Below are 7,394 nucleotides of genomic sequence, written 5' to 3'. Positions count from 1 at the left end.
AATACCCATTCTGCCACAATTACATGGAATAGAGGACGTGGGAGTTATGGCATTTCATTGCTACAACGGTATGCATTTGTGCCTAATTACTTAGTGGTCAATTAATGACCATATGTATTATGGACTTTGCTGCTTTCTGATGAACGTTGCAGTGAACGTTAGCATAGTCAAAGTGTAACACTTGGTGCATTTGTTATCCTCTCCTTTATTTCATTCTTTTATTCCTCCATTATACCTTGTAACCTATGTAACTCCTAAGGCCATTTATCTTCACTATTTACTACACCATTATCTTCCTATTCATTGCTAGGAAGACTTCTTCTAGTATAAATAATGGTGGTCTTCATTTGGTTTGTGGAATATAGAACACATAAGAAAAAGATAGAGAGGAAAAAGTTTGTCAAAAAGAGAGTTCTTATTAGTTGAAGGGAGGTGTTCTTTTTTGTGGAGCTTTGGACTCAACTCTTGTCCAGAGTTGTTGAGTTATACTTTGTGAAGGTTGTTGTATCCTGGAGGGGACAAGTCAAGAAGGACTACTGCTGGACCGGTGAAAACATTTGCTGCAGTGGACTTGAATCTCCTTAAAGAGAGCGAGATATCCGCGCCTCAGCCTGAAGAGATTTATTTCTTCATTTTTTATTTTCAATTGTAATCTTGTATTTTTTGTTATCTTGTAAGTTTTCACTAACAATTCTTCCATGATGTATGGAAAGTAAGAACTAAGGACAAGGTCCTTGTTTTTCTTGTGAAATGTCAACTCAAAGGACCTTATTATAGATTTCTCAGCAGAATCCATGTCTCTGGGGTTGTAGAAGTGTTTAGACTCTGTTTGTCTATAGAGCCAAATCCACTTGAATGTATGTCCATTATAAAAATCTATCACCCGTTGGAATAGAACCGCAAGATTAAAGAAAACACATCATCTTCACAACATCTATTATGTTAAATTATTATGAAGGTAAATTAAATGTGGAAACTTACCTGAGCACTCATGAATATAGAACAATTTTTCAAATAAAGACTTTGATTTTAAGAAAAATGATTTTTCACTTTTCTAATGGTGGACTATTAGAAAAATGTCATAGGTCTGATATGGAGACCATAACCTTATTTATAATTACACAAAGTTTGTTTCTATTTTTTTCTTGTTTATCATTGAATCAGATGTTGTATGAGCATATGTATGTCTGATCTGGAAACCACAACCCTATTTATAATTACACTTAGTTTGTTTGTTTCTAATTTGTCTAGTTTGTCATTAAATTAGAAGTTGTATCAGCATTTCTAAATACAATAACACATATTTTATGATGTTTTTTACAAACGTTTAACTTTAAACATTAAGTTGACTGCTTGACTACTTCTATTCTATGTTGCTCGGACCCTAAAAACTGTGTTCATACACGTGTCAGATTCTTCAGAAGTGCATAACTTTAGAGGAATACGACATACACACGACAATCACTAAAAAATAACTTAAATTTGCTGGAAATTTTATTGCTAAATAGCCCATAGCTAACACAATATTTTTTATAATTTGTAGTGACAAATATTTCTTCTTTACCCACAAAATTAGTCCACAAAATTTTGTTGTTGACCAGGCCATCAAATTCGTTGATCACCATCGTTAGCTTTTTGAGAACTTGGTGAACATGTTTTTGAGTCCAAAGAAGAGATATGCATGTAGTTCCCTGGGAATGTAGTTTTGGATTATCGTCTTAACCAACATGACTATTGCAACAATTGAGCCTACTCTTGATATAAACCCTCTTTGCTAGGGCCATTTTCAACTTTGCTGATGAAAAGGACGTGCTTCTTAAGGGCTTTTTGGCTAGTGGGTGTGTAACAACTAAATTTTTGTTCCTGAAAAGCGAATAATCAACACAAGAAAATAGCAACAAGTATTTAATATTTGATTCCAATAATGTGTGGGGATTACAATGCTAATGAAATCTTATATAGAAAGGTGTAATCCTCTAATTCTTATCATCACGACCATCAACTATTGGTCTTTGCTTGTTCTTGAGTTGATGAATCATTTGTTATTGAAATTTTAAAACGAATATGGAGCTAGGGTTTGATCATACATATGAAGGTATAGAATTTACAGCTCAGCACCAGAGATGAAGAACTTGCAAATCGCCCCTAGAGTATATAGTTCTCTCATGTTCTTCGGAAGATCTTCCGATTGCAGATGCCTTCTCTCCAATTCCTTGAATGTCCCCCTTGAGAGGTATGTAACACCCCTATTTATTTTTATTTTTTTTTTTTAAATTAAATTTGGACTACAAGTCCATTTTATTCATATAGAAACTTGAACTCCCAAACGGATCTGAATACATAATTCAAAAAGAAAAATGGTCGGTCCAAAGTGTCAAAGACCAAACGAGTAATAAAAGTGCCCTTTTAAGAAGGGGTTTCCTAATTGTGCTCTCCGCCTCTTACTTTTCAAGTTCTTCCCACCCCTATTTATAGTTGTAGCAATTAGATAATTTAAGTGTAGATGAACACTCTTGCTTGATTTTGATTGGCTCATTTGATAAGGTCACATTTAATTGGCCAAGACATATCAGTTGGAACATTTGTCTACATTTGATTGGTGTATGACTAGGAGTGCCACGTCATTTGAATACGTAATATCATTTTATTTGTTCTTTTATTTGACTTGGTGCGTTATATCATTTGAAACATGGAATCGGCCTTGGGCTAATCGAGCGGGCTCATTATTTGAAGACCAACTCAATGGACTAGCTCACGTGAAATTGAACTTTTCTTTAAATCTATATCTTGGAATTAAATAATTTGATCTTAATTTGGGTATCGTATTTTTGAATTATCTAAATTTAATCTAGATTTAATTCCATAACCTCGTAAGCCTACTAATGCTTCAAAATTTGCTTTAATGTTATATGCCTAACGTGTGATAAAATAGTAACCAATATATTGATTCTCAATTTTTTTTTGCGATCTACAAGAAGGTAAGGGGATATAGGGGGTGGACTACGAAGATCTAACCACCATTCTGTAAAACTTACCTTTTAATTTTAGGTGATACCTTCTTATCACACAATACTTTAGCGGCAAGCCTTATTTCATCCATGCTGCCCCAATGTGATGTATGACATCATCCTAGATGTCCCCACTATTCTAGAGTAAGAACCCAAGATACTTACAACTCCCTCTTGGAAATAGTGTGTATGGCAAGCTTCACTTCCATGTCCCTCTGGAGTTTGACTCCAAATACTCCATTTTAATCCTACTCAACTTGAACCTTCGATTCTAAAGTATGTCTCTAAATCTTCAACCTAGTATTAACTCTGTCACGTGTCTAATCAACGAACAATATGTCATCTGCAAATAACATATACCAAGGAAACTCCGCTTGAATAGACCATGTCAACTCATCCATCACCAAAGCAAGTAAGAAAGGGTTAAGAATTGATCATTGATGTAGGCCCATCTCAACTAGGAAATTCTCCAAGTCTCATATGATCGTTCTAACCCGAGCCTTAGCTCCATCATTCATGTTCTCCCTAATATATACCATCAGGACACCTTAGCCTCGAAACACCTCCAGAGAACATCCCTCGGGACTTTGTCATAGGCCCTTTTAAGGTCAGTTAACACCATATGAAGATTCCTCTTTTTTTCCCTATACTTCTCCATTAGTCTCCGCACAAGGTGGATATTTTACGTAGTCGAACACCCTAGCATGCATCAAAATTGATTCCTAGAAATGGACACCCTTATCCTCACCCTCATATCTACCACACTCTCCCAAACCTTTATTGTGTGGCTCAGCAATTTGATACCCTTATAATTGTTACAGTTTTTAATATCACCCTTGTTCTTGTACAATGGAACCATTGTACTCCACCTCCATTCGCTGGGCATTTTTGTCATCTAAAAAATAGCATTAAAAAAATACGCAAATAGTAAACTAATAAAACATTACTAATTCTACCAACTGGAGAAACCAAATGCAAAACTAATTACTTTTACTCTTCTACCCGAATCCTTGCCCTCCACACCCTTCTATTGGGGTCACGTCAAGGTCCTCGATTAGCTGAATGTTTGTCACCTCCCCTAGTACTTATTAACCTACCTTTACTTCTCCTAAGCTCTACAATGCCAATCTGTCACACATCCTCACTAGGGCGTTTGTGTATCTCTTCTTGACATATCTATCTCACATCTTGTTCGCCACGGAGGTCACTTCCACCTTTGCCCAAATGTTTTCATTTATGACCATAACTTTCATTGTAAGCCCACAAATCTATCTTAACATCCTCATTTCTGCAACTTTCATCTTCTGGACAGATGAGTTCTTGACTAGACAACACTCCACTCCATACAATAAAGTCGGTTTGACTACTGCTCTATATCACTTACATTTAAGTATAGTGCAACCTTTTTATCACACTCCAGAAGCTAGCCTCCATTTCAACCACCCTGCACCAATACGATGTTTGACTTCCTCGTCAATCTTTCTGTTGTCTTGGATAATAGTCCCCGGGTACTTGAAACTCCCTTTCTTAGAGATGACTTGAGAATCCAACCTGACTTTAACGTTCGCTATATGAGGCACATTATTGAACTTATGCTCAACATACTCTCGGAAAGGGGGGGGGGGGGGGGNGGGGGGGGGGCTACCCTTGACGAAAGGGTGTCAAGTGACACTTGCATGTTCAAGCACAACTAGCCTTGTTATTATATTTTTTACTATAAATTTAGCATTTTCCTCAATTGTAATTGCATCAACATATTGGTTACTAATTTTGTCACACATTTCGTGCATAACACTAACATCTACTAACCAAAAAGCCCTTAAAAAATATGTCTTCTTCATCAGCAAAATCGAAAATGGCTTTATCCATGACTGTTTTATCAACAGTAGGCTCTATTGCTGCGACAACCATGTTCGTTCATTCGATAATCCATGACTATATCCTCCGGGAACTCCATGAATATCTCTTCTTTGGACTCAGAAACATGTTCACCAAGTTCTCGAATCAGCTAACAATGGTGATTGACAAATTTAATGGCCTTGTCAACAATGAAATTTATGAAGCTGCTGAGACCTATTTTGGAAACAATTTATCACCTAACATCCATCAACTTAAAATCAGTAAGCCTGAGAAGTAGAAGAATTTCATCATCGGTATGGAACGTAATGAGGAGGTAATGTCTTGCACATAAAAATGTTATTTGTTATCATAAAAGGCTTGGTCTAAACTAGAAGTTATGTTACATGGACTCTTCAAAATAATTGACTTGTGTGTCAGATCCTTTATGGTTTTTCTAAGGATACAACACAAGTGCAACAACATTTTTGAGGGCCCGTTCCACATAGACTAGAAGTAGTCTGATGTGGAGCCCTCCACATCAGACATATGACTCTCTTTCCTAATAATCCACCATCGGAAAAGTGAAATTAGTCGCCTTTCTTTAAAATTCATACTTCTTGATTTGAAGAACGATTGTATTCACGTGTTCAAGTAAGCCTCCTTCCGCGTTCAAATTTACCTTAGTGACAATTTAATGTAATAGATCGCGTGAAGACAATGTTTTTTTAAAAATCTCAAGGTTTTATTCCAACAGGTGACAGATGTTTCTAATGGACAGACATTCAAGTGGATTTGCCTCTGTAGACAAACAGAGTCTACAAACTTCAATAATTCCAGGGACATGAATTCCACTCTAAAATCTGAAATCAGGTCCTTTAAGGTCACATTTCACAAGAAAAACAGGGACATTAATGTCGTTAAATCATATTTGTTTCACATCATGAAAGAAGCAAATTGCAAAAACACGTAAACAAGACGATCAAGATTCACACTATGGATTGTGAGAGAATGTACAATTTACACGAAATGTGGAAGCCGGTGAATCTTAATCATTCGGCCACTTTTGAGACATTCGCGATGGAATCAGATCAAAAAGACATGATCTCGAAGGATTTGGAGAGATTCGTGAAGAGGAAATATTATTATAGGAAAGTTGGCAACGAATGGAAAAGAGGGTATTTGTTGTTTGGTCCTTCAGAGACCGAAAAATCTGGTTTGATTGTTGCAATGGCGAATTATTTGAACTTTGATATATATGATTTGGAGTTTACTTCGCTGAAGGGGAACATGGAGTTACAGAGGTTGTTGGTTGCCATAGCCAATAAGTCCATTTTGGTGGTGGAGGACAATGATTGTACCATTGACTTACAAGATAACTTGGCTAATCGAGCTACTGTTGTTCATTCAATTAATGGTTTTCGTATGCAAGAAAACAAGGTAAATTAGTCTTTTATTTTCCATTTCCTTACTATTCCTACAAGTTGTATACAGAATAAAAAGTTAGGGCTATGTATTTTAGTAAAATAGCGTATATATAAGCATACACTCAAATTTCACCTCAATTGGTAAGGAAGCACTTCAACTTTGGTAGTGCACATCTAGACACTCCAACTCGTCTCTACTGCGTCTCATGGACACACAATGCTGACGTGACACATAAATTTGGAGGTGTCTAAATGATGATGGTGTAAGTTGGAGTGTTCACCCTACACATGGGAGAAGAGTTGAGGTGTCTAGATTTGCATATTCAAAGTTGGAGCGTTTAATTATCAGCTGAGGTCAAACTTGACTGTCTTGTGTATTATGTCTTTTTAATTTAGGCATAATACATAAATTGGACCCTTAACTTGGCTTCAAATTATAACTTTGACCTTTAACTTTGTGAGTGCACAAATAGGCACTTTAACTATCCAAAACTTAAACAAAAAAACACTTGGATCCTACCTGGCAAAATGCGTGAAATAAACTTAAATTAGGCGCGTCAAATGTAAAAATCGAGGGGCCCAATAGTAATAAAAGCATTGAAAGGACAATTAAACCCTCTTTATATTTTTTTTAACAATTTTCCCCTCTTTTGTCACACCCCGAGCCTACACCCTGGGCGGGACCGGCACCCGGAGACCATTTCTGGCCCCAAGCAAACCCTTGGCCTGACTTTCTTAACTCAGCGGAAACCTAACCCAACATAATAACTCAATGCAATGCAATATTACAAAACAACTTAACTTATAACATATGGCCATAAAGGCAACTCGAATCTCAAAATAGAATATCTACATATATACATATAGATGAGAGACTCAATACTAGCTGACTGACTGTCTGTCTATGAAGCCTCTAAAATACTGAGATGGACGTTGGGACAGACCCCGCAACATCCTAATAAAACAAAAACTAAGAACACAAAATAATTGAGTCCTCCGGAATGCAAGGAGGCTCACCACTGACTCTGGAGTGCTCAGCTGGATCAACGACGTGCAGGATGCTGATCCGGGGTACCTGAATCTGCATCATCAAACGATGCAGGCCAACTGGCATCAGTACATG

At 36.8% G+C, this 7,394-nt stretch overlaps 2 pseudogenes; one reads left to right on the top strand and one right to left on the bottom strand.

Annotated features, from left to right (window-relative positions):
- Positions 1 to 904, bottom strand: part of LOC125859143 (protein HYPER-SENSITIVITY-RELATED 4-like) — a 7,082-nt pseudogene extending 6,178 nt beyond the window's left edge.
- Positions 905 to 4,836: 3,932 nt separating this feature from the next.
- The window catches only part of LOC125860245 (protein HYPER-SENSITIVITY-RELATED 4-like), a 6,432-nt pseudogene continuing 3,874 nt past the window's right edge, over positions 4,837 to 7,394 (top strand).

The sequence above is a fragment of the Solanum stenotomum genome, chromosome 3 (assembly GCF_019186545.1).
Source record: "Solanum stenotomum isolate F172 chromosome 3, ASM1918654v1, whole genome shotgun sequence".
Classification (NCBI taxonomy): Eukaryota; Viridiplantae; Streptophyta; class Magnoliopsida; order Solanales; family Solanaceae; genus Solanum; species Solanum stenotomum.
This window is presented reverse-complemented; position numbering and strand designations above follow the sequence as displayed.